At 46.8% G+C, this 27,664-nt stretch overlaps 1 long non-coding RNA gene across 1 annotated transcript; it reads left to right on the top strand.

Annotated features, from left to right (window-relative positions):
* Nucleotides 1–10,437: 10,437 nt before the first annotated feature.
* Nucleotides 10,438–16,580, top strand: LOC143637944 (uncharacterized). Its single transcript, XR_013154528.1, has 3 exons — nt 10,438–10,788; nt 14,410–14,694; nt 16,233–16,580. It is a non-coding gene; the product is annotated as an uncharacterized LOC143637944 (long non-coding RNA).
* The last annotated feature ends 11,084 nt before the right edge of the window (nt 16,581–27,664 follow it).

Raw genomic sequence — 27,664 nt, 5'->3', positions numbered from 1 at the left:
TGCAGAGGCAGGGGAGTTTTCTCACCAGGGGAATGCTTCCCTGTACCTTTCCACAGTCAAAATCCCTACAGTTTATTTTTTAAATGCACAAGTGCCAGCAGTCTGTCTGGGCACAAATAACCAAGCCGCCACAAAGCCTTGTAGGTTCAAACAACAACTCTTTATTCCCGAAATCTCACCGGCACTCTACACACACTTCCCGGGAACACACTCCCCTCCACCGGCTCCAGGCGCCAATTCTCCCGGAACTCCGGAGAACTCCAAAGTAGTGGGCGCCTGAGGCAGCAGGATCCGCCCTAATCCCAGAGCCACCCTATTCCCAGAGGATCCGCCCTAATCCCAGAGCGGCCCTAATCCCGGATCAGGGTCACCTTTCAACCATTCCCTCTAGCAAAATGCCAGGCGTCATTCCGACTAAACTGTGGCTCTCAACACACAAGTTTCTTTCTCTTCCTTTGTCCCAACTAATCTCAAGAGAAATAGCATTACCTTTCTTTCTGCAGTTTAGGAAAACTTATCTGTCCAGGCTTTGGGAATGATACCAGAAAATCTCAGAAATGACTGTCACAACAAGAACAAGTGGAAAGTAGCCTGTGAGTCACTTTAAAAGTCCCTGATGGGCAGAATCACAGCCTCTGGGAAGTTGAGGAGATGGGTAAGCGAGAAATGAAAGATGCAAACAGAGATACACACGAGAGTTTACTAATAAGGGCCATCTCTCTATAGGAGAGAGAGGCAAAACAGGCTTGGGTTCTGGGATTTTTATGGGGGAGGCTTAGGAATCAGAGCCAAGCAGGTCCTAATGTGGGCGGTTAGGGGTTTGGTTGGTACGAGGAATTGGTGAGCCTTTCTCAGAAAGGCTGTTGGGCGAAAAAAGAAACTTTTTTTTTTCTTTAAAATGGCAGGGCTGACACTTAAGATGGCCATCCAGATGCTTTTTTGTTTTTTATTGGGTACCTTATGTAACAGGGATATAGGTCAATCTTCTAGAACTGCTTCCTGCTGGGAAGGGTTGGCATTTGAACCGTTCATCAGGGATGCGGGATGTCATTGGAAGGATGATGGAGGTTGGTGTTGGTGTGATAAACCCAGCCTAATTCCCTCTTAAGATCAGGAGCCATCTTGTCACATGTTATAAAAGATTCATTTCTGTTTTCTGTAAAATATTAGCCTGGCAGGATTTTAATGTTTTAAACTTGCTTGGAATTCCTGCCTGTGCCTTGAACTCACCCATGCCTGACTTTCTCTGACCAGATAACAACTTTCTGAAACTTTAGTGGCACTGAGAAACTGATGTGACTCCATTTTTGAGAAATCAGCTTCTACCTCAAGGCCTGTCCAGCGGGAGGGGGCGTATACCCACCCTGCTGAGTTGTTTGTCTGTAAATAACAGGAGAGATCTGCAGCGCCAGGTGTCCCTGACTCAGTTACCCTAGGTGAGGTCCCATAGAACTCCCTAGCAACCAGCAACCAGCAATCAGCGTGAGACAGCGAAAATACCTGAAATGCCAGGTGACCCTCCCAGTAGTTTCGGTGATTGATAAAATGCTAGGAAACAGTGTAGTTTAGTGCATACACCCTCATGGTTTAAACCATACAGTTCAAACGTATCCACCTCTTGTACTAACCAATCACCCTTACCCAACTTGTTCCCTCCAGCGAATGTGCTAATCAATGTTAAGAATTGTTATTTCGGGCTGGGATTGTGGCTCAGTGGTAGAGCGCTCCCCTAGCATGGGCAGGACCCGGGTTTGGTTCTCAGCACCACATAAAAATAAAGGCATTGTGTTGTGTCCTTCAAAAAAAAAAAAAAAAAAAAAAAAAGAGTTGATTTTCCCGCGGTATGAAATGATTTACTGTGTGATGTTGTGACACATAGAGTATCTCCCCCCCAAAACCTATAGATCCTCACTGAACTAAGGGCCAGGACTCACCCCTCAGGACCTCTGGGTCGGAAACGGTTGTGAGTCCAGGCTCGAGCTTGCAATAAAGACTCTCATGTGATTGCAACAGATTCGGCTCCTGGAGATCTATTGGGGTCCCACAAATCTGGCATTATAGCACCTCATAAATTCTGGCTTTCCCTGATGTTGGGATCTAAATTTACTCCCTAAGTGCTGAACCATTTAGACCATTAACTTACTACCTGCCTTTGTGTTGTGCTTGTCAAAATTCTGTTATCTTTAAGTTCTCCAGACACCCTCCCCACTCTTTTGCAACTTTCTGTGCTATAAAGCTGCACTCCTCCTAGAGAGCTGAGGGGCTGTCTTCTATTCCCACGGGTTTCTGGAGAGACAGCCCTGGCTGGCCGGAATTACAAGCTTGCTTTTATTTGATTTAAATTGGAGTCAGTGGTCATTTCTTTGCGTTGTGGTTTAACAGGTGGAATGCTGTTCTTCATGCCCCAATTTTTAGGGAGGGATTGGTATTCCTGTAACAAAAGCTGGTTTATAGTTTGATTAGATATTTTTTTTTGATCTGGGCTTGAACCAGTCTAATGATGCAGGGGGAAAGCATTAACAGAAGGCCTATGACAAGGAGAGGGATCAGGAAAGGAAGTGCCCACTGGAGAAGGCGATTACTTAGCTGCCATCCTTCAGCAGAGGAGAGCTGTTTTTTCTGATGCTCAAGGTCTTGTTGGAGTTGTTTTATCTTATCCTTTACTATACCAGATTGATTGACATAAAAATAGCATTCCTCCTGTAGGTACAGACAAAGTCTGCCTTTTTCAATCATAAAAAGATCAAGCTCCTTCGATGCAGCAGAATCACAGCAGCTAAAGAATCAAGCTGGGACTATATGGCTAGCAAGTGGCTCTAAGTCTCCTAGAAATTGGAATGGTAATTCCTGGTAATGGTACCCCTGGGAAGCGAGCGCAGAATGAGGAAGGAGGGCAAAAATAAAAAAGGGAAGGATGGTATTCATGGTTCTGCAGATGTATTCATGGTTCTTGTGGTCCTCAGAGACCCAAGGAAGATTGGGGGTTCCGGCCTTGGAGAAACGCAGCTTGGGAGGGCCTGTGGGTGTCACTGTATAAAAGGGTGGATACAACAATTTTAAATGGGAGTTATGAACTCAATATGGGATGCCCTAAAGGTGGACTGTAAGAATAACCCCTTAGGGTTCAGGCCGTTTTGCAGAGAGTTGAGAGGAGGAGGTGAGCCTGTTGGGGGGTAGTTAAAACGTACCAGGTCACCAGGAGACAGTGTGGGAGAAGGGGAAGAGGCAGAACGAGGCTTTGCCAGAACAGCATTACCGTATTGCCAAAGAAGGTTCCCAATGTATGCAAGAAGGGGCCAGAAAAGACGAGGCGCAAGGGGGAGTAGATAATCAGAGAGTGGTGAGCTGAGCAGGGATATAGGCCATCCATATAGGAGCTCAAAAGGGGAGATGTTAAGTGGCTTCTTTGGGAGGGCTTATAACCTAAGAAGAGCCAAGAGAAGGAATTTAGTCCAATCTAAATATAATTCATGGGACACTTTAGTGAGAATGTTCTTCAAGGTATGTGTGGTTGGTATGCTCCACCTTGCCAGAGGACTGGGGATGGTAGGGGATATGAAAATGCCAGGGGATGTTGAGTGCCTTAGCTACAGACGGTGAAACATGGGAAGGAAATTCAGGACCATTATGAGACTGGAGTGAGAAGGGGAGGACGAATTGGGGAAGAATGTGTTCAAGGAGGATGTTGGCCACTGTAGGGGCATATTTATTGGTGGAAGGAAAAGCCTTGACCCATCCCAAGAAGGTGTCGAAAGTACGGAGAAAAATTTGTACCACTTGACCAGGGGCATAAGGGTGAAATTCAGCTGCTAATCAGAGCAAAGGAGATATCCTCTTGCTTGGTGTAAAAGGAAAGCAGGTGGGCGGAGATTGAAAGTGGGACTGGGTTTTTGGGAAAATTTCACAGGAGGCAAAGAGGGTAGAGAGAAATTGTAGGTCCTCTGCAGAGAGTTTAAGGTGTCTGTCTGATGGGATTTACAATGTGAGATTCCAATGGCAGTGGGAAGCTTTGAGGCCTGAAGGAGATCTGAGATAAAGGGGACATTAGTAATTGAGTTCCCTTGGAGGTAAGGAATCTGCACTCCTTCCAAATAGCAGAGTGGGGGGAGAAGTATGTGAAAAGCCTATTTAGAGTCAACGTAGACATCTAGGGATGCTCCCTTTTCAAAAGTGAAGGCTCTGATGAGGGCAATGAGTTCAGACTGCCGATTGGATGTATTACCTGGGTGTCAGGGGAGCTCCCATCCACCTAACCAAGGGTAGAGGAGATTCATCCGTTGAGCCGGGGGAACTATCTAACCAGACTGTGTGTGTGTTGCGGGGGAGAACGCTCCCACTGCACCCAGGGTAGAGGGGACTCCCCCGTAAAGGGGGGAGACCTCTCTAACCGGGGTGTTGTGGGAGCTCGATCCAGTGCAATCAGGGTGGAGGGGACTCCTCCCTCGAAAGGTGAGACCCTTCTAACGGGAGTGTCCGGGGGAGCTAGAATCCCAACACACCCAGGGAAGAGGGGACTCCGCCCTCCAGAAAGGAGAACCCTCTGACCTGGGCGTAGGGGGGCACCCCTGCCACACCAGAAATAGAGGGGACTCCCCCCTTCAGAAGAAAGACTCCTCAAACCTGGGTATGGAAGGGGGGAGCCAGTGTAGAGGGGACTCCAGCCTCCAGGAAGGAGACTCTCGAATATGGGTTTCGGAAAGGGGACCCCCGCTGAACCCGGGGTAGGGAAAACTCTCCGCTCAAGGAAGGAGACCCTCTAACCTGGGTGTCAGGGAGCTCGTGTACCACCCCACCCAGGGTAGAGAGGACTTCCCTCTCTAGAGGAGAGAACCATCTAACCTGGTGTGTGTGTGTGGGGGGGGGCTCTACCACATTCAGGGTCGAGGGCACTTCCCCGGCTCTAGGGGTGAGGACCCCTCCAGTCTGGGTGTTGGGGCGAGCTCCCACCGCACCCAGGGTGGAGGGGACTCCCCTCTCAAGGGGACGATGGTATACACCCGAAACCTAGGTTAAAGGGGTCTCCCAACTCTAGGGGAGTCCCTTCTACCCTGGGTGCAGTGGGAGCTCCCCTTTGACGCCCAGATTAGAGGGGTCTCCCTCCTCGAGGGAAGAGCCACCTCTACCCTGAGTACGGAAGGAGCTCCTGCCTAGGGGAAAGACCACCCTCTCACCTGGGTGTCGGGGGCAGCTCGTATGCCACCACACCCAGGGTAGGGGGGACTCCGCTCTTAGGGGGGAGACCCCTCTCACCTGGGTGTCGGGGTTATCTCATATGCCATTGCACCAATGGTAGGGGGGACTCGGCCCCCAGTGGGGAGACCCCTCTAACCTGGGTGTCAGCTGCAGCTTCCACAAGACGCAGGGTAGGGGGGACTCCCCCCTCTAGTGGGGGAGACCTCTCTAACCTGGGTGTCGGCGGCAGCTCGTATGCCATCGCACCCAGGGTATTGGGGACTCCCCCTTCTAGTGGGGAGACCCCTCTCACCTGGGTGTTGGGGGCAGCTCCTATGCGATTGCACCCAGGGGGGGGACTCCGCCCTCTAGGGGGAGACCTCTCTCACCTCAGTGTCCAGGGAATCTCGAGTGCCATCACCCCCAGGATGGGGAGACTCTCTCCTCTAGTGGGGAGACTCCTCTCACCTGGTGTCGGGGGCAGCTCTTATGCCACCGCACCCAGGGTAGGGGAGACACGGCTCTCTAGGTGGGAGACCCCTCTATCCTGGGTGTGTGGGGCAGCTCGTATGCCACCGCACCCAGGGTAGGGGGGATTCCGCTCTTTAGTGGGGAGACCCCTCTAACCTGGGGGTCGGGGGCAGCTCCAATCGCACCCAGGCAAGGCGGGACACCGCCATCTAGTGGGGAGACACCTCTCACCTGGGTGACGGGGGCAGCTCGTATGCCACTGCACCTTGGGTAGGGGGGGACACCCCTCTAAACTGGGTGTGGGGGCCAGCTTGTATGTTACCTGACCCAGGGTCGGGGGAATCCACCCTCTAGGGGGGAGACCTCTCTAACCTGGGTGTCGGGGGCAGCTATTATGCCATGGCACACAGGGGAGGAGAGACTCCCCCTTTTAGTGGGAGACCTTCTCACCTGGGTGTCAGAGGCAGCTCGTATGCCATCGCACCCATGGTGGGGGGGGCCTCCGCCATCTAGTGGGGAGACCTCTCTAACTTGGGTGTCAATGGCAGCTCCTATGCCATCACACCCAGGGTAGGGGGGACTCGGCCCTCAAGTGGGGAGACCCCTCTAACCTGGGTGTCGGGGACAACTCGTAGGCTACCGCACCCAGGGTAGAGCGGACTCCCCCCTCGAGAGGGAACACCTCTCTCCCCTGGGTATGGGGGGCAGCTCGTATGCCACCGCACCCAGTTCGGGGGCACTCCGCCCTCTAGGGGGGAGACCCCTCTCACCTGGGTGTCGGGGTCATCTCATATGCCATCGCACCCAGGGTAGGGGGGAGTCCCCCCTCTCATGGGAGACCTCTCTAACCTGGGGGTAGGGGGCAGCTCCCACGGCACCCAGGCAAGGGGGGACACCGCCACCTAGTGGTGAGACTCCTCTTACCTGGGTGTCGGCTGCAGCTCCCACAAGACGCAGGCTACGGGGGACTCCCCCCTCTAGTGGGGAGACCCCTTTAACCTCGGTGTCGGGGGGCAGCTCTTTTGCCATCGAACCCAGAGTAGGGGGTCTCCGCCCTCTAGGGGTAGACCCCTCTAACCTGGATGTCGGGGGCAGCTCGTATGTCACTGCACCTTGGGTAGGGGGACTCCCCCTTGGAGGGGGGACACCACTCTATACTGGGTGTCGGGGCCAGCTCGTATGTCACGTGACCCAGGGTCGGGGGAATCCACCCTCTAGAGGGGAGACCCCCCTCTAACCTGGGGGTCGGGGGCAGCTCCCACAAGACGCAGGTAGAGGGGACTCCCCTCTCTATTGGGGAGACCTATCTATCCTGGGTGCCGGGAGCAGCTCGTATGCCACCGCACCCAGGGTAGAGGGGACTCGGCTCTCTAGTGGGGAGATCCCTCTAACCTGGGGGTCGGGGGCAGCTCTCACGGCACCCCGGCAAGGGGAGACACCGCCATCTAGTGGGGAGACACCTCTTACTTGGGTGTAGGGAGCACCTCCCACCGCACCCAGGGTAGGGGAAACTGCCCCCCTCTAGTGAGGAGACCCCTCTAACCTCTGTGTCGGGGGCAGCTTGTTTGCCATCGAACCCAGGGTAGGGGGTCTCCGCCCTCTAGTGTGGAGATCCCTCTAACCTTGGTGTCAGGGGCACCTAGTATGCCATTGCACCCAGGGTAGGGGGGACTCCCCCCTTGAGGGAGGACACCCCTCTCACCTATGTGTCGTGGACAGCATGTGTGCCACCGCACCCAGGGTAGGGGGGACTCATCCCTCTAGGGAGGAGGCCCCTCTAACCTGGGTGTCCGGGGCAGCTGGTATGCCATCGCACAGAGGGTAAGGGGGACTCCATGCTCCAGGGGGGAGGTCCCTCTAACCTAGGTGTCTCGGGGATCTCCCCAGTGAACCCAGGGTAGACGGGACTCTCCCCTCCAGGAGAAAGTTCCCTGTAACCTGGGTGTCAGGGGGAGCTCCCCACTGCACCTAGGGTAGAGGGGACTCCCCCCTCCAGGTGGGAGGTCCTTCTAAACTGGGTGTGTGTGTGTGGGGGGAGCTCTGTGCACCTCTGAGTTGTCCCTGCTGCCCCACCATCCCCAGCCCTGCTCTTGCTCCTCCACTCCCTCCAGCTGGCGACTTCCCAGGGTAGAGGGGACTCCCCCCTCCAGGGAGGAGGTCCCTCTAACCTGCTTGTAGGTCCTCCTAGCTGTCAGGTTTCCTTGCACACCTGTGAGTCCGCGGGAAAAGTATTCTTTCCTCTTTGAGCCTTAGTTTCTGGGGGTAACTAAAAGTTCCCAGCTGGCAGGAGAAACGCAAGAATTGGTCTTTGTTAATATAATATGTTCCCCGTCCCTACTTATTGGCAATATATATTCATCTTTAGAGCCCGGATGATCACAGAAGCCCGGTGCCTCTTGAGTGCTGGCAAGGTCTCTAGTACTGAGCTACATCCCAGCCCCTTCCTTGGACGTGGTGGACTTTGTTTTTTGGCCCAGCGGCACTGTCCACCTGGCTCCGCCCCCCGCACTGTTCACCTGGCTCCGCCCTCCGCACTGTCCACTGGCTCCGCCCTCCGCACTGTCCACCTGGCTCCGCCCCCTGCACTGTTCACCTGGCTCCGCCCCTCTACGGCTTCACCGCCTCCGGTTGCCGGAGGCTCTTCGGGAGACGCACTCAAACACTTCCAAACCACACCTCCCCAAAAAGCAAAACCTCAAGGATGTGGAATTTCACTTTCCAGCTGATTCGACCATTGCCAGGGTTCTTGCGAGGTGCGCGCCATCCGCTCCCACATCCCAGCCTCAGGTCCACCCCCTCCTCCCAGGTCCTACTGTCTTCACTGCAGCCCTGGCCCCTACCGAGGGCCAGCTACGGTGCCGGGTCCTGGGGTAACCTGGGGGGAAAAACATGGACTATGCCCTCGAGGGGCGCACTCGTGGCTGAACTGTCCCTGCTGCCCCAGCACCCCCAGCCCTGCCCTGGCTCCTCCACTCCCTCCAGCTGGCGACTTCCCAGCAATTCTTCAAGCTCATGCCGTCACCTTTGCCAAGAGGACTTCCCTGGTGCACAGGCGGGGACAGGCGCCCTCTTTTCATTCCCATAAGCACCTGCGGAAAACGGCTGCGACCCTTGCCTTTTCTGGGTTCTCACCTCTCTTCGCCCGTGTCTTCCTGGGTCCTCTCGAAGCCGCAGCGCCTCCTGGGCGTGACACATGGTCCACGTTCAGTGAATGCTAAGTGAACCGAGCTTTGTGACCAACAGAACTGGAAGGATGCCAACGGTAGCACTCAGGAGAGGTTCTGATCTGGAGATTCTTGCTCACAAAGCTCTAGCATCTCGCAGATGGTTGGTTCTGGCTTCCCTGAAACCATCTCCTTGGCAATCAGTTCAGCCTCTCCTGCCAGGGGACGTCTGGTCTCTCTAGGAGTCGCTTGTCTTCTCTACCCTAGGTTACACCTGTCCTTCGTGGGCCGGCTTTACTGGTGTCTGCATCTAAGTTCATACAGTGTCCTAGATAGGGATACACTGCTCTGGCCCTAAACTCTTATTCCTTAGTGAGTTTTTCTCTTTCTCATGCTGTTTCCCAACTGCATTCTAGTCTTCTCTGATCTGGACTCTGGGATCAAATATGCTTGGATTTATATTTCTAGCCATGAGACCAGGACAACTTATCTTTTTGCATTTCTTCAAGTGTAAAATGGGAAACTAATTATGGTCCTAACCTCAGAACAGGGTGGGGACAAAGCATGTAGGATGCTAAGTCTGTTGTGCCACTTGCATGTGTAGAATATGCATGCTGTCTTATAAGTTGTCCCCTATGTCTCATATGTCAATTACTGGACATCTCCATACTAATTATTAATTATTTAGCTTGCTTTTTCCCTTCAACTTTTAAAACTTTGTGGGGGGGGTGGGTAGAAAAAGGAAAGACAGTAGAATGAATTGGACATAATTTTCCTATGTTCACACATGAATACATGACCAGTGAAATTCCGCATCATGTACAACCACAAGAATGGGATCCTCATTGGAATGGGTTGTACTCCAGGTATGTATAGTATGTCAAAATCCACTCTACTGTCATGTATATCTAAAAAGAACAAATTTTCAAACAAGGAACTCAAGAAAAAGAAAACTTTTTTTCTTAGTCAACTAAAAATAATTATGCTAGTTGTCTTGAAAGGTAATTTGTAAAAGAATAATAAAAAAATCCATTTATTTGTGGGAAGTGAAAGTCTCTATAATAAATCTTCCTAAATTCTTTCTCTCTCCCTAAAGAAAAGTATTATTAGGACTGGGGTTGTGGCTCAAGTGGTAGAGTGCTTGCCTAGCATGAGCAAGGCACAGAGTTTGATTCTCAGCACCACATCTAAATAAATAAATAAGTCCATCAACAACTAATTTAAAAAAATATATTCTAAAAAATTATCATTTGATATTTATCTTTCCAGATATGCATTTTCATACATTTGCATTATACATGGCACATAAACCCAGATATTTTTAAAATATCATACATGAGTTCATACACTATACTAGTTTGTTTTTCCATTTCTATAACACAATACCTGAGGCTGGATAGTTTATAAAGAAAAGACTTTTATTTTTATTCTTTTGTGATGCTGGGGATGGAACCCAGGAGCTTGTGAATGCTAGGCAAGTGCTGTTTCACTGAGTTACAACTCTAACCTCCCAAAGAGGTTTATTTAGCTTACAGTTTTGGACGGTGAAAGTCCAAGATTGGGTGGCCCCTTCTATATGGTCTCTGATGAGGGCCACTTTGACTATGTCCCAGCATGGCAGATTGTCGGAAGCCATTCTCACACGTGACTGGGTGACTCCCGGTTAGGGTCTGAGGCGCTCTGGCTGTGTCGGAGCTTTCCCGGCCCTCTCCTGATGAGAGAACCTGTCCGTGTGGGGGTGTAACTGACCACTGACCCCGGAGGCCCAATCACTGACCCTGACCTTGGAGTGCGGCCCCCCTTCAACCTTCATTGGATGGAATTATCCCCTGAATTTCTTGCTCCCCAATAAAAGGCTACTCCCTGGCGTGCTCGCTCTCTCTCTCTCCTGCTAGCCCTGAGTAATCCTTGCTGCCCTGCCGGGCGGTTAGAGGAGGGAACCAGAGAGGGGAGCCGTCTCGGACCTGGTCATAGAAAAAAGGTAACTGAGTCTGTGTGTTTATTTCGATCTCACTAGCTAACTTTTATGCCAAGAACCTCATTAATGAAACCATTGCGCTGGCCGCATGGTAGAATTGGCGCCCAACGTGGGGCATTCTAGATTAGCTAGATTGAGTGGGAGCGCGCTATAAAGATAAAGAAAAAAGTAAAGATAAAGGAAGTGGTGACAATTTGGGTCACAAAAGGAAGTGGTGACAATTTGGGTCACAAAAGTACCTTAAGATATTGAAGGAAAGAGACGTTAAATTAATTAAAATAAAAAATTCAACTTCTACCTATAAGGAAATGTAACTATTTTAGACAGTATAATTAATCAGAAAGGAAAACAGATAAAGAAAGCTCAGTTATTACAATTCTTAGAGATTGTAGGTAAATATTGTCCTTGGTTTTGTGAACAAGAATCTCCAAATTTACTTACTTGGGAGAAATTAGGAAGAAAGTTGCAAAAGGTCTGTCTTTCAAATGAATTACCTGGAGGCATAGATAATATTCAGAGAACCTGGACGGCCTTGGAAGTTTGTCTTTTTAAATATATGGGCCAGAATTCGTGGCCCCCTGAAGACCTGCTAAAAGGCATTCAACGGGCCATCAAGTCTATTCAAATGGAAAATCCGCCTGAGGCTAAGTTAATTCCTTTTCCCTTAAGCCACTTAAAAACAAAGGCACTAGGGACCAGGCCCAAAGTTAAAAATGTAAATTTAAATTTACAAAATCAGGCTACTCCACAGGGAGATTATGGAGAGCAATATCAGAAAGGAGATACCTCCAAGGTCCTAGAGAGCCCTCCAAGGGAGGTAGAGGATCTTCCTGGAGAGGAAAATGTGGAAGAGATTCCTAGAGGGGCTCAGAGTTCTTCTCAGCCACGTGACTTAGAAGCCCAATTTCAAAATGGCGACAGCACAGAACCTTTACCAGCTAATCTATGGGGGAGAGATATTTTAACCAAAATGGGATTATTATTAGTTACTCCTAACACTATAAGGTTAGTTGAGGAAGTTAGTCCAAGGTATTTTCCTGGAGATGATAAGGAGACCCTTCAGGAAGAGTATCTGTTTACAAACCAGTCTCCACGACAAAGATTAGTAAATGCTCCAAGCCAAAATTTTTATTAGGGGCCCTGAGTACTTCCCCGATCCCTAAGACAGCTGAACAAATAACTTGGCTCACAGAGGAGCCTATATGGATTTCTCAGTGGCCCATCTCAGGGGAAAAGCTTAAAATAATTCATAGGTTAGTAGAGGAACAACTTCAGGCTGGTCATATAGAACCAACGCTTAGTCCTTGGAACACACCTATATTTGTTATTAAGAAAAAGTCAGGAAATTGGAGATTGCTACAGGATTTAAGGGCAATAAATCATGCAATTCAGCCTATGGGATCCTTACAGCCAGGACTTCCCTCTCCCACAGCCATTCCTTTAGATTATAGCTTGATGGTAATAGATTTAAAAGACTGTTTTTTTCTCTATAAGGTTACATCCTGGAGATTGTGAGAGATTTGCTTTCACTGTCCCAACAATTAATTTTAAGGAACCTGTTAAAAGATATTGCTGGAAAGTACTCCCACAGGGAATGCGTAATAGTCCTACTCTGTGCCAAAAATACGTAGACCAGGCGATAGATCCCATAAGAAGTAGCTTTCCTGATGCATATATTATTCATTTTATGGATGATATATTATTGGCTCATGCTAATCCAGAGGTACTTTCAGAAATTTTTACTCAGTTAGAGACTTCGCTTGCAGCAATGGGTTTATGCATAGCTCCTCAAAAAATTCAAAAAGTGTCACCTTTTCAATATCTAGGTCAGATAATTCAAGGACGTACAATCCGTCCTCAAAATCTTCAGATAAGAATTAAGGAGTTACATACCCTTAATGATTTTCAAAAGCTATTAGGAGATATTAATTGGCTGAGGCCATCCTTAAAACTAACTACTTCTGAGTTAAGTCCTTTATTTCAGATATTACAAGGAAATCCTTCTCCAACCTCTCCACGTCAGCTAACTTTAGAGGCTAAAACAGCTTTAAAAAAAGTTGAAAATGCAATTAAAAATGCACAGCTTACTAGAGTTGATCCTAAGAAAATGGTGTATTTATTAATATTTCCAACTGAACATACACCAACAGGAGCCATATGACAAAAATTAGGAGTTATTGAGTGGATTTATTTATCCCACTCCCCTCAAAAAACATTAATTCCTTTTCATGATTCTATAGCTCAATTAGTAATTAAGGGTAGAACTAGGATTTTACAATTAATTGGATCTGAACCTGATATCATAATTATTCCATTTTCTGTTCAACAGATTAATTGGCTTTTTCAAACTTCTAGCCCATGGCAAATAGCTTTTGCTGATTTTCCTGGCCAGATAGATAGTCACTATCCTCGTGATAAGATTATACAATTTACATCATTAACGTCACTTATTTTTCCAAAGATTGTACGTGCCCATCCTATAGATGAAGCCTTATCAGTGTTCACTGATGGATCAAGTTCAGGTAAAACAAGATTTTATAGTCGTGTTCACACAGAGGTAATACAAACTTCTTATACTTCTGCCCAAAGAGCAGAGCTTCAAGCTCTGATTTGTGCCTTAACTTACTTTACAAATGAGCCTATTAACATTTATTCTGACAGCTTATATGCAGTCGGAGTTACTAAAAATATTAAAACTTCAGTTATTGGGTATACTTCATCACAAGAGTTATTTAAATTATTTCATAATTTACAAAAGGCAGTGCTAATGCGGAAATATCCATGTTTCATAGGACATATACGAGCTCATACTAATCTTCCAGGACCTTTAGCTTCAGGTAATAACAAAATTGACAAACTCGTAGCTTTTTGTCAACAGATGTCTTCATATGACTGTGCACTAGCTTCCCATTCCTTGCATCATCAAAATGCTTCTAGCTTACGTAAAAAATTTAATATTACTAGAGAACAAGCTCGTCAGATTGTAAGCCAATGCCCTAAGTGTGTTATTCACACTCCATCTCTGCCATCGGGTAAATCCCCGTGGATTAAAACCAAATCAAATCTGGCAAATGGATGTAACTCATATTCCTCAATTTGACAAACAGTGTTATGTGCATGTCATAGTGGACACTTATTCTAGATTTATTTTTGCCACAGCACGTACTAAGGAAAATTCTCAAAATGTAATTTCTCATTGCCTAGCAGCTTTTTCTGTTTTAGGATGCCCTATGCAGATTAAAACAGATAATGCTCCAGCTTATGTGAGCTCTTCTTTTCAACAATTTTGTCAAGAGTTTAAAATTAATCATAAAACAGGAATTCCTTATAACCCCCAAAGTCAAGCCATTGTAGAACGAGCTCATTTATCTATTAAACTTCAATTACAAAAATTAAAAAGGGGGGATAGGCTTATGACTCCCCAAAATAGCCTTAATCATGCCTTGTTTGTTTTAAATTTTTTAAACTGTGACACAGAAGGTCACACTGCTGCTGAGAGACAAATGTCTCCCTCAGTAACAGGCCCTTTAGGCAGAGTTTTGTGGAAAGATTTACAGACCGGTCAGTGGAAGGGCCCAGACCCGGTGATTATATGGGGCAGAGGGCATGCTTGTATTTTCCCAGAAAATTCTTCTCGTCCTATTTGGGTGCCTGAACGTGCTATCAGACATGGAGGAGATAGAACCCAGATTCAAGCGACTGAAGATCAACCCAGAGGAGCCCCCATCCAGAAGGAGGAGATATCGGAAAAGGATGAAGAAAGACCAGATTGACCCAGCCAAAAAGCTGATTTCATGGGAAGACGTGAAGAAGCTAACAACCCAGGCTTCCCGAATACTTCGAGACCTAGGAGAAAACAGGACCCCAATGATGATGGTAGCAACAGTAATTGCCCTACTGGGCTGTCAGGTAAAGGGGGATCAAGTAGACACTTACTGGACATATTTCCCAGATCCACCCCTGGTACACCCAGCTGTGTGGACTGGAGAATCTATTCCAGTATTTACTAATGACTCATTCATGATGGGAGGATTTACAGATACTCATATTACTCCCAATCATGTGACTAGATTTAATTATTCTGGCTATAGTGCCCAATTACCCTTGTGTTGGTCCCACGATAAACATGCTGGCTGTCTGAAAGTATCATTCGAAAAAAAAGACAGCGATTGGTAGACCTAGACTGACAAATAATTCTATTTATGGAGATTTAAAACCTAATACTAGATCAGTAATTAAGATGGGACTTTCCCATAATAAGCCAGTCATTTCTACAAAACCTCCACAGATACACCACTGTCCAAATAGTTCTACAATTGAGATTGGCACCTTTCCTAAATGGATGGATTGTATAAATCCCTTTCCTGTACAACATAAGGTGTCTAAAGATAGTGGGTATATTTTAGACTGGTCTCCAAAAATTGATAAGAGACAATTACGAAGAAATTCTGCTATGACACCTACAGGATTTGTTAGTAATATTTTGACTTATAGTAAAGGTGGTGTTCAAAAAGATATTTGGCGTTTAATTGCTGCCTCAGAATTCTTACATTTTACAGACAGACCCTTACCAAGATTTATTGGCAAAAACTGTAAAGAGGGATCTTGCTATGGCTTACGAGCTTGTGTCCAATCTCCTTATGTTTTAATCATTGGAAATGTAAAAGTTAAATGGATAGATGACAGATATATTGTTACTTGTAATAAATGTAACCTAACCAATTGTATTACTAGGTATAATGGAGGAAAAGGAGTGCTGATACTTCATCAGCCCTCTTTCGTTTTATTACCTGCTAATATTTCAGAGCCATGGTATGCTGATGCTGGTTTACAAGTCTTACAGCAAATTCATGCCCAGCTGGCAAGACCTAAACGTGCTATTGGAGTTATAATTGTTGGTGTTTTGGCGCTAGTCTCTTTTATTGCATCAACTGTCTCTGTGTCTCTGACATTGTCTCAGAATATTCAGCATGCAAAATTTCTTAATAATTTAGCTCAAAATACTTCCAAGGCTCTGCGTAATCAAGTAAATATTGATGAAAAGATTGAAACTAAATTAAACGCCTTAGAGGCAACTGTTATTGACATAGGTAATGAACTTTCAGCCTTAAAATTTAAAGAAAGGCTTAAATGTCATGCTAATTATAAGTATGTGTGTGTTACAGCTGCCAAGTACAATGCTTCTCTCTGGGATTGGGAGAAGGTTAAAAACCATTTGTTAGGTATTTGGCAAAATAGTAATAATAGCTTGGATATTCTGGAACTTCATCACCATATCCAAGACATTCAAAATAATAGAGCTGATTTTTCAGATCCTTCTTCTTTGGCTAACCAAATATTAAAGGAGTTAAATGGATTCAACCCTGGAAATATTCTTAAACACTCGGCCTGGTACATTATTGGATTATTCTCTTTGCTGCTAATTCTTTATTGCGTTGTAATTGTAGGATGGCGAGTCTTCAGAACAAGAATGCAGAAACTCCAGAGAGTGAACCGCCGCCTCATTTTTGCGAAAAGAAAGGGGGAATATGTCGGAAGCCATTCTCACACGTGACTGGGTGACTCCCGGTTAGGGTCTGAGGCGCTCTGGCTGTGTCGGAGCTTTCCCGGCCCTCTCCTGATGAGAGAACCTGTCCGTGTGGGGGTGTAACTGACCACTGACCCCGGAGGCCCAATCACTGACCCTGACCTTGGAGTGCGGCCCCCCTTCAACCTTCATTGGATGGAATTATCCCCTGAATTTCTTGCTCCCCAATAAAAGGCTACTCCCTGGCGTGCTCGCTCTCTCTCTCTCCTGCTAGCCCCGAGTAATCCTTGCTGCCCTGCCGGGCGGTTAGAGGAGGGAACCAGAGAGGGGAGCCGTCTCGGACCTGGTCATAGAAAAAAGGTAACTGAGTCTGTGTGTTTATTTCGATCTCACTAGCTAACTTTTATGCCAAGAACCTCATTAATGAAACCATTGCGCTGGCCGCATGGTAGAGCAGATGGCATCATGAGGGGGAGACCACACAGTGGGACAGGAAGCCAGGGACCAGGGAGCAGCCAGTCTTATTCTTTTTATAACAATGCATTCCCTGGTCCCCTGTTGTTCCTGTTGTTAAACGATGTGCTTTTTAAAAAGCCCTCTTGAAATGTACAATTTGGTGAGGTTTTATATATTTTGTGTAACCAGGGCCACTCTCTAATTTCAGAACATTTAACCCCCTACCCACAAAGAAACACTGCCTGTAGTCATCCTCACCCCCCAACCCAGCCCCTGACAACCGCTGACCCTCAGCAGCCTCTGTGGATCGCCTGTGTCATGCCCTGAGGTCTTCTGTACCTTCCTCCTTTGCTTACCGTGGTGTTTTCCAGATCCATCCATGCTGTGATAGCACCAATACTTCATTACCTTTGTTTCATTCAAAGCTTTAAATGGACCTGGTGCAGAGGCACATGCCTGTAATGCCAGCGACTCAGGAGGTTGAAGCAGGAGGATCACAAGTTCAAAGCCAGCCCCAGCGACTTAGGCCCTCAAAATAAAATAAAAAACAGGGCCGGGAAGAGGTAGAGTCAGAGGTAGTTCAGATGGTAGAGTCTGCCTGGGTTAAACCCCTCACAACACACACACACACACACACACACATGATTAAGTTGTAGTAAAAATACAAAGCACCAAATTCAACTGTTTTTAAGTGTGTGGTTCAATAAAGTGTGCGACAGAAGTTTTTTGTCTTGCAGCTCTGAACCCTATTGAACAACTCCTCACTTCTTCTCCCCCGACGGCCCCATTGGACTTTCTGTTTTTATTAATTTGAGTACTTTAGATTCTTCATGTAAGTGGGGTCTTACACACTTGTCTTTTGGCAGGTGGGCATCTCACTTATTAGCCTAATGTCCTCCCAGTGTGGCCATGGGGTGGCACGAGACAGGGCTCCTTCCTTCTGTCCTGTCTGTGTTGGCCACTCTCATCTACTCATCTGTCAGCAGGTGACTGGGTCGCTCCCACCTCTTGGTTACCGTGAAGGACCAAGGGTACCCGAATGGCTCTTTGGGATCCTGTTCGAAGTTCTCTTGAATATGTCCTGAAATAGGCTCCTGGGTGGAGGCGGCTCGGCTAGTTGGCTGAGGAACAGCCACACTGTCTCCATGGCAGCTGCCCCTCCCACAGGTCCACCCCGGGGTGCAGGACCCCCATTTCCCTACAACCTGGATCCCAGGTTTCTTACTTTCTTTTGCTGCTGCTTATTTTTTGAGTGACTGTCTTAATGGCCTGAGGTTCTTCTCACCTGGTTTTGAGCTGCATTTCTGTGATGCTGGGTGATGTTGAGCTTCTTGGGTTTGGTTCTTTGCTTCTTTGGCCTTATTAGAGTAACTGGCTTCAAGTTGAGTAAATCCGACATCTGGGCTTCCTCAGAGACAGTTTATATCTGTTGGATTTTCCTGTGTATGATCCCTACTTTCTTGTTTTTTTTTTTTTCATATCTCCTAATATTTTTAAAGTGGACATTTTTAATAATGATGATGATGATGATGTAACAACTCTGGTCATCAGGTTCCCGCCACTCCCCCCTGGGAGAGCACGTGGTTGTTGCTTTTGCTTTGGAGTTGTTAGGTGACTGTTCTAAACTAGTTCAGTAGTCTGTGCTGTCTGTCATGGGTGGCCGTAGAGGTCTGTCCTCCATCAGCTAACACAGAACAGAGAAATGAGCCCTGGGGAGTGGGGAGAACCCACTGCCAGAGGGGTCCACCTTCCTGTTTCTTTGTGCATCCCCTATTTTTTCAGAATATCCATCCCATCTCCTGCCCCACAAGCCGGCAAGTGAGCAGCTCTGGGGCAGACACCTGCTGGGTGGCCTCTAACTCCTGTAATTCTGGAGACAGTGTCAGATCCCATAGGTTGGGGGCTCAGTCCCCAAGACTGTCCCTCTGCTTCTGACGCCAATGGCATGCCCCAGGTTGCTGTCCCTGGGCTTCTGACCATGTGGCCATCAGTGGAGCTTCCTTCCCACAGCTCCCTCCTCGGGTGCCCTGGGTTTGCTAGAGTGGCTCATGGACCTTGGAGAAAGAGTTTAGTTAAATGTTACAGTTTATGAGAAAGGACATTCTGCAAAGGATACCAGCAAACACCAGAAGAAGAGGTGCAGGGGGCGAGGCTTGTGGGGCGGGGTGCCAAGCTGCCGCCCTCTGGGCATGCCGTCCTGCAGGAACCCTGGGCTCGGCTACCACCTGCTCTCTGAACCCTGTCCCGTCTGGTTTGTTATGGAGGCTTCATTACATAAGCTCACATTTCATAATGATTAGCTAAATCATCAGCCAAGGGTGATCTACGCCCCTCTCCCTTCCCTGGGGAGCTGGGGATGAAGGTCCCAATGACTCTGACTCTGACCCTGACTTGGTCTTCCCAGGGACAACCCTCATCCCTAGGGGCAGCCAGCCAACAGGCAACTCCGTAACATCAAACAAACAAACAAAAAAACCAAACCACTTGTCACTCTGGATACCCAAAGGATTTTAGGATTTGTGTGCCAGGAAATGGGACGAAGACCAAATATATATTTCACAATATCACAAAGACACATTCTCAAAACAGGTATAACTGGGTAAAAGGCAAGCATTGTGAAATTTCAGTAAGTCCTGCCAATGGCCCCCTCAAAAGACTTTGTTCCTCAGCTGCTTGAGCTGGGTCTCTCCCCACATCCTGGACATGCCCTTGAAATCTCTCCAACTTGAAATTGATTACATGGTAGAAATGATAATGTTTTGGAAATATTGTGTTAAACAAAAATATTATTAAAATTAATTGCAGGTGTGTATAGTGGAACACACCTGTAATCTTGGCAATTCAGGAGGCTGAGGCAGGAGGATTACACGTTGGAGGTCAGCCTGGGTAATTTAGCAAGACCCTGCCTCAAAATCAAAAAATTTTATAAAGGACTCGAGATATAGCCCAATGGTAGAGCACTTGCCTAGCAGGCATGAGGCCCAGGTTCAATCGCCGGTACAGTAAAATAATTAAAATAAAATAAATTATACCTGTTTCTTTTCACTTTCCAGTGTTGCTACTAAATTTTTAATTTTTATAATTTTTCACTTTGCAGTGCTAGGGCTTAAACCCAGGGGCTCATGCAAGCACTGTACCTCTGAGCTACCCTGCCTACTGGGGATATTAATATATGATTCTACACTGAAGAGAACTTTCTTTGCCTGTATATAAGCAAGTGTTCCCTCTGCTAAACTTATTCCATCTGTCAACTATTTTGGACCTCTTTTTCCTTATTGTACAATGGAACATCTACATGTATAACTCATGTGAATTCCAATGTATTCACCTTGGGCTGGAGGGAGAGACAGGGAGGAGAGAAACAGTGTAAATACCGTGGGAACTCACTTAACCATGACCTTTCACACTGACATTCGGCCCAGGCTTATGCGAAAGACATGGTGCAGTGTTAGTCTGGGGTTCCCGTGAGCCCCTTGACCATGACTTTACATTCCACTGGCTGTAAAGAGAATGAAGACGCTGTACCTCACTGAAGCATCTCCTCCCCTTCTCCCAAAACCCCTCCTCCCACCACAAAACATGCAAATACACCCCCATCAACATTCCTGTGTCTGCAGCAACTAGCAACCCCAATTCAGTTCATCTGAGAGCAAAACAGATTAACATGCAAAAAATTTGTATTTCTGTATCTGTGACATTTGTTCTTCTAGGACTTTGATCCAACTCATGGAATTGGGTTAGTATCATCTTATTATCTAATCTTTTTGCTTACTTACCTTGAACTTTTGGACAAATGTTAATTACAGCAAATCCTTGGCAATTCAAACTAGTTGGGAAGTCAAAATGAATTCTGGGTTGGTGTTTTCTCATAAATACAGTTTCTTAATATCCGGAGTATGTAGAAAATTCTAGTAAGCTCATTGCATTTTGATAAGCAGAGATGGAGTCTTTTAATTAAGTGACCAATATATATATAATTAATATTAGCTGTGTACAGGACACTTAACTGCTATGGGACTCGAATATTGGTCTCTTCAACTGATTAACAAGGTCTCTGAGAGGACAGGCATATCACTGTCGCTAGTCACAGAGGATATGTTTTGCTTTTGTTTTTTCTGCCTCTAATTCTCTCCACCCTGGCAGGTGCATATTCATTTTCCTCTGGAGAGCGACCCCCTCTCACACCCTATGGAGCCTGGGGTGGGCGAGGACACAGGCAGGTCAGAATTATCCCCTGGCCACAGGGCGCAGCCTGGATGAGTGGCAGGACGTCACTGTATTTCTTCTAGGGCTGTGGGGAGGGAGAAGACTTCCTTCCCTGGGGTTGCTAATGGGAATGCACACAGGCCGGAAGCTATCGGTGGCTCCATTGCCTTTTGCTGTAAATCAAATTGCCACAAGCTTGCATAAAACAACACAGATTTATTATTTTATAATTTCTGTGGATTAAGTAGTTTGGGCATGACAGAGCTGGGCCCCCTATGAACCCAGGGTCTCTCCAGAGGCTGCCATCAAGGTGTGGGCCCAGGCTGAGGGTTCATTTCAGTTGAGCTGGGACAGGGTCTGTCAGGTGTCTGAGCAGGTGTCTGAGCCAGTTAATGCAGCAGCCCAAAGAGTTAGCATTCACCACTGTGATGGGGGACAGGCTATAGGTGGAAAGCCCTGGGTGCTGAGTCAGAAAGGAGCCAAGTGTCCGCAGGGTTGGCCCCACCCACCCCGGCAGGAGTCCTTGGCAGAAGTAGTCAAAGAATCCCTGCCCAGGTCTCAGGTCAACAGACCCAAGAATGAAGGGCCTGGGCTAGGAACATGAGTATGGGTGAGGGCATTACCAGATACGGGGCCTGAATCTTTGACTTTAAGCCCCCCCACAGGCTGCAAGGCACCAGGCTGGTGTGGGAGGGGACCCTATGGGACCTGCCAGTGAAGCCCCTGTGATTGCCTGCAGTCAGGCAGAAAAATCTCAGAATTTTGTTTGTTTGTTGTTTTGTTTCACGGTACCAGGGATTGAACCCAGGGACACTCGACCACTGAGCTATATCCCCAGTCCTTTTTATTTTGAAACACAGTCTAAGTTGCCCAGGCTGGCATTGATCATGGGATCCTCCTGCTGGGATTACAGGTGTGTGTCACCACCCAGGGCCTCATAGGCTTTTAACCAGGATCTGATCTCTATTCATCTGAAGGCTCGACTGGGGAAGGATCCACCTCCAAGCTCGCGGGGTGGTTGTTGGCAGGGTTGGGCCTTTTTACAGGTGGACCTCTGCCACGTGACAGCTGGCACCCTGAAAGTTAGCAAGCCTGCAAGCTGAGAAGTCAACAGATAGCATGCACTACAAGATGGAAGTCCCAGTGTCACACGACCCCATCTGAAGTGACATCCCATTAACGGGTCATATGTTATTGGTTAGAAGCAAGTTATTCAAGGAGAGGAGATCACTCAGGGCTGTGAATACCAGGACGTGGGAATCACCAGGGCCATCTTGGAATATGCCCATCACAGTGGCTCTCTGGACACATAAAAACAGAGTTTGGCCAGGCACGGTGGCACATGCCTATAATCCTAATAATTTAGGAGTCTGACGCAGGAGGATCGCAAGTTCAAGGCCAGTCTCAGCAACTTTGCAAGGCCCTAAGCAATTTAGTGAGACCCTGTATCAAAAAAAAAAAAAAAAAGTCTGGGGACATAACTCAGTGGTTAAGTGCCCCTGGGTTCAATCTCCCATATCCTCACCCCCAGTAAGAAGGAGTGTCTATTTGAGGTTGAAACTAAAGGCAAAGCAGAGGAGCAGGCAGATATTTGTGGAATCAGTTAAGTGCCTGGATCCAGACCAACCATTGTGTGCCAACCCAAGATAAATTTCTTCTCTTGTTGAAAAACACCAGTTTGCACTCGGCTTCTATCAATTGCAACTGAAATAATCCTGATTATTATAAAAAAAAAAATTTGGTCAGATTCTTTTGGCTTCAAGAAAGAGAGAAGTGTCTAGGTGACCCTAAGAGCAAGGTGTCAGCCTGGCCCCATCTGGAGGCTGCTGTGCAGTGGGTCGGTTCTGCAGGTCAGGGGTGCAGCACCTCTCAGCGTGTTTCTGTCTCTCGCTGAGCACTTGGTCTCTTTCCCCCCTGCCAAGCAGGCCATTTCTCCTACCCGCCATCAAACCTTCCACCCTCACTTCCTGCTGCCTCTGATCTTTTGTCAGCACAAGGCATTTTAAATTTTTAAATTATTATTATTCAGTATCAGAATTTGAACCCAGGGCCTCACACCTGCTGGGCCAGGGTTCTACCCTTGAGCTACATCACTGGCCTTTTTTATTTTGAGACAGGTCTCACTGGCCTCAAACCTGTGATCCTCTTGTCTCAGCCCCCTGAGTAGCTGGGATTACATGTCACTCTGTCCAGCTGCACAAGGCTTGTGATGGCCCTTCTGTGCCCTCTGCATCACCCCCTTTCTGTAGGAGTTCCTACTATGCACTCCTACCCGTGACTCCTTCTAGACTAGTGATGGTTCAAGAGGTTGATACCTCACAGGTGGCTTAGCAAGCCCATGAATTGGCTGTCAGGGACCTCAGGGGACAGGCCTTGAGGATGTCCCAGAGTTGTGAGCCTGGTATGCATTCTGTGGATTGTCTAAGATACAAGGCAAAGTCATTTTGCAGATCCATGGTAAAGTTTCCATTTTGAGTGATCACTAATTTGGCATTACTAATGTCTGAATGAATGAGCCCACAGTGTTTTGTGATCTGAGAGGCCTGGTTTCCTTTTTGATGGGTGGTCCCCTGTTTTAAGCAAGGGCTCTTCCTGTAAGTGAAGAACATTCGACTCAAACAGATACAAGCCTGACATGGAATCTGTTGGCTCCAAGTGTCTGAGAAGTTCAAGGGCAGACTTGCTCCATGCTTGGCTTGACACAGGGGTCAAACAGTGCCACTGTCATCGGGTCTCTCTGTCTTCATCTCCGCTGTTTTTCTCAGTGTTGGCTCCATTCCTGGGCAGCCTCTCCTGTGCCAGGGGCAAGGCTGACCAGCAGCTCCATGTGGACACCCTCTCTCCTCAGCAACACTGACTAGAAGAGAAAGTCCCTCTTTTCAGGGGTTCCAACCAAGGCTATGAGTTAGAATTGATATTGAAGTCTGAACCCTAGAGCCTCAGAATGTGCCTGGATTTGAAGACAGGACTTTTAAAGAGGTAATAAAGGCAAAGAAAGGGGCTACTGGTGCACCCTAATCCAATACGACCATGTCCATACAAGAAGAGGAAATGAGGCTGGATACAATGACACAGACCTGTAATCCAAGTGAATCTGGAGACTGAGGCAGGAAGTTGACAAGTTCAAAGTCAGCCTGGACAACTTAGTAAGACTGTTGCAAAATTAAAAAATTTAAAAAGGGCTGGGGATGTTGCTCAGAGGTAGAGCACTCCTGGGTTCCATCTCCAGTACCATCAAAAGAAAGAAACAGAGAGGAAAAAAAGGAGAAGAACAAAGACAGAGAGAGAGAAAGGACCATGTAAAGGCACCAGAGGAAGACAGACATCTGTAACCCAAGGAGAGAGGTCTTCAAAAAACCAACCCTGGGCTGGGGTTGGGGCTCAGTAGTAGAGCATTTGTGTGGCACATGTGAGGCACTGGGTTCAATCTTAAGCAGCACATAAAAAAATAAACAAATAAGAATAAAGTTAAAACAAAACCAAACCAACTCTGCTGACACCTCAACTTTAAACTTACAGGCTCCAGGACTGTGAGAAAGTAACTTTTGCTGTTTAATCCCGCCACTCTAGGGAACTTTGTTATAGCAGCTTAAGGAGACTAATACAGTCCCAGGACCCAGTCTCATTGGCCTAGCTTAGTTAGCCTTATATCCCTCAGCCAATCACTGAAGCCAGAGGCGTGCAATGCTTTGACTGGGTGGTCTGAATCACATGACCATGCCTAACCCACATGAACTGAGAGTGACAGACGAGTGGTTTCCCAGAGGAAAAAGAGGTGCTACTAATTGAACAAGGAAATGGAGGCTGTTACCAGTAACAATGGTGTCTACATCTGTTCCTCTTCCATGCTTCCCTTCCTTTCTCTGCAGAGATGCTCTGTTCGTGGGGGAAATCCTGCCTGCAAATATGTTTGCCTATGGCTTTTAAAATTTGACTATTTTTATTGAAGTGAGTTTTACCTAATATCAATTTAGGCATTTAATTCAGTGGCATTTGGTACATTCACAATGCTATGTGACCACCGCCTAGATCATGTTCTAAAAATTCTTCATCACCCAAAAAAGAAGCCCTGTACCCACCTGTCCTCACTCACCCCCTATTTACCTGTTGTCCCAGCTCCTGGCAACCACTAATTTGCTCTTTGTCTCCAGGGACTGACCTATTCTGGGTATTTTATAGACATGGAATCTCATCGTCTGTGACCTTTTGTGTCTGGTTTCTTTCTCTTAGCACTGTGTCTTCGAGCTTCATCCTCACGGTGGCATCTCTCATGCTTCATTCCTTTTCATGAAAAATATTCCATAATAAGGACTGGGGCTGTGGCTCAGTGGTAGAGTGCTCACCTAGCACTTGCAGGGCCCTAGGTTCAATCCTCAGCACACATAAAAATAAATGAATGGAATAAAGGTATTGTGTCCAACTACAACTAAAATAAATGAATAAATATTTTTTAAAAATTCCATGATATTTATGAATTAGAATTTGCTTGTTTTCATGTTTTACAATTTTAACTGTGGTAAAACAGACATAACATCATATGGACCTTCTTCACCATTTTTAATTCAGTAGTGTTAAATGTATTCTTATTGTTGCACAACCAATCTTCAGAACCTTTTCATCATGCCAAATTTGAAACTCTATACCCATTAAAGACTTTCTGTCAGGGCTGAGGATATAGCTTAGTTGGTAGAGTGCTTGCCTTGCATGCACAAGACCCTGGGTTCAATCCCTAGCACCACACACACAAAAAAATCTCAATGTCCAAATATTTGTCTTTTATGACTGGCCTATTTCACTTAGCACAGCTTCATCGTAGGTCACTCATTCTCCAGCATGCACCAAATCTCCCTTCCTTTTTAACACTGGGAACTGTTTGGTTGTGTGTATATCACACTTTATCCATTCCTTCTCGAGCGGCATATCCACGGATGTTACTTTCACTCTTGGTATTTTGCATATTGGTGTGATGAACATGGTGATGCAGGTATTTCTTTGCACTCTGTTTCTAATTCTTTTGAATAAACCGTATGTAGAATTGCTGGATCATATGGTTATTCTATTTTTAATGTTTTGCAGAACAAGAATTTGCCAGCTTTTTAAATTAATTTTCTGGCTCTTTTTTTTTTTTTTTTTGTGTGTGTGTGGTGGTTTTTTTTTTTTTTTGGTGGTGTTGAGGATTGAACCCAGGGCCTTGTGCATGTGAGGCAAGAACTCTACCAACTGAGTTATGTCTCCAGCCCCAATTTTCTGGCTAACTCTTTTCAAAAAATATTTCATGTAGAATATGCCAATGAGAATGTCAAGTGTGTTTTTTTTTTTTTAGGGTTTGAAATTCTCAAAGAGAGAAACAAAAATCTCAATATAAGCCGGGTGCAGTGGTGCATGCCTGTAATCCCAGCAGTTTGGGAGGCCGAGGCAGGAGGATTGTGGGTCAAAGCCAGCCTCAGCAACAGTGAGGTGCTAAACAACTCAGTAAGACCCTGCCTCTGAATAAAATTCAAATAAGGCTGGGAGATTGCTCAGTGGTCGAGTGCCTCTGAGTTCAACCCCCACCCCCCGCCGCCCAAAAAAATCTCAATATAAAAAAATCCCAAGAAGTGGGATCCCAGGGACCAGGTAGAGGTTCATTTCCAGAATGATGCCTCAGCCCAGATTTTTGGCCAGCAGCCGGTTACTCTGTCCCCTGAAGGCACCATTCCAAGCCACTGATAGAACCTCAACGGCAGTTTCTAAATTCAAGCTGTGGCTATAGGATGGAGCATTACTTTTTTTTTTTTTTTAATTAATTAATTAATTTATTTATTTTTAGTTTTCAGCGGAAACAACATCTTTGTTTGTATGTGGTGCTGAGGATCGAACTCAGGCCGCACGCACGCTAGGCAAGCGTGCTACCGCTTGAGCCACATCCCCAGCCCGGAGCATTACTTTTGTTCAGTCCTCCTGTACTGAACACTGTCCCACTGTCCCTATGAGAAACACAAGAGTGAAACTGGAATGAAGCCATTCCACAGAGAACCACATCAGTGGACTTCCTGTCCTCGCTCCACAAACAAAAACAACCTGTGGTTTTATGGTTCATTCATTTGGGTCGATCCGAAGCAGTCTCCTGAGACTCCCAGCCTCCACAGGCAGGCGGACAGACAGCAGCCTAGAAAGGCAAACAGACACTAGATGGGTACTAATAAATGCCAAATTTCTAAATGTTCAGCATCTCTAGCCGTTAGAGAGAAATGCACTTCAAAATTACTCTCAGATTTCATCTCACTCCAGTAAGAATGGCAGCTATCAAGAATACAAGCAACAATAAGTGTTGGCGAGGATGTGGGGGAAAAGGCATACTCATACACTGCTGGTGGGACTGCAATTTGGTGCACCCACTCTGGAAAGCAGTATGGAGACTCCTCAGAAAACTTGGAATAGAACCACCATTTGATCCAGTTATCCCACTCCTCGGAGTGGGATATACCCAGAGGACTTAAAAACAGCATACTACAGGGACACAGCCACATCAATGTTTATAGCTGCACAACTCACAATAGCCAAACTGTGGAACCAACCTAGATGCCTTTCAACAGATGAATGGATGAAGATACTGTGGTATATACACACAATGGGATATTACTCAGCAATAAAAGAGAATAAAATTATGGCATTTGCACATAAATGGAGCTGGAGAATACCATGCTAATC

The sequence above is a fragment of the Callospermophilus lateralis genome, chromosome 1 (assembly GCF_048772815.1).
Source record: "Callospermophilus lateralis isolate mCalLat2 chromosome 1, mCalLat2.hap1, whole genome shotgun sequence".
Classification (NCBI taxonomy): domain Eukaryota; kingdom Metazoa; phylum Chordata; class Mammalia; order Rodentia; family Sciuridae; genus Callospermophilus; species Callospermophilus lateralis.
The sequence above is the reverse complement of the archived record's forward strand: the minus strand, read 5'-3'. Positions and strand labels throughout refer to the sequence as shown.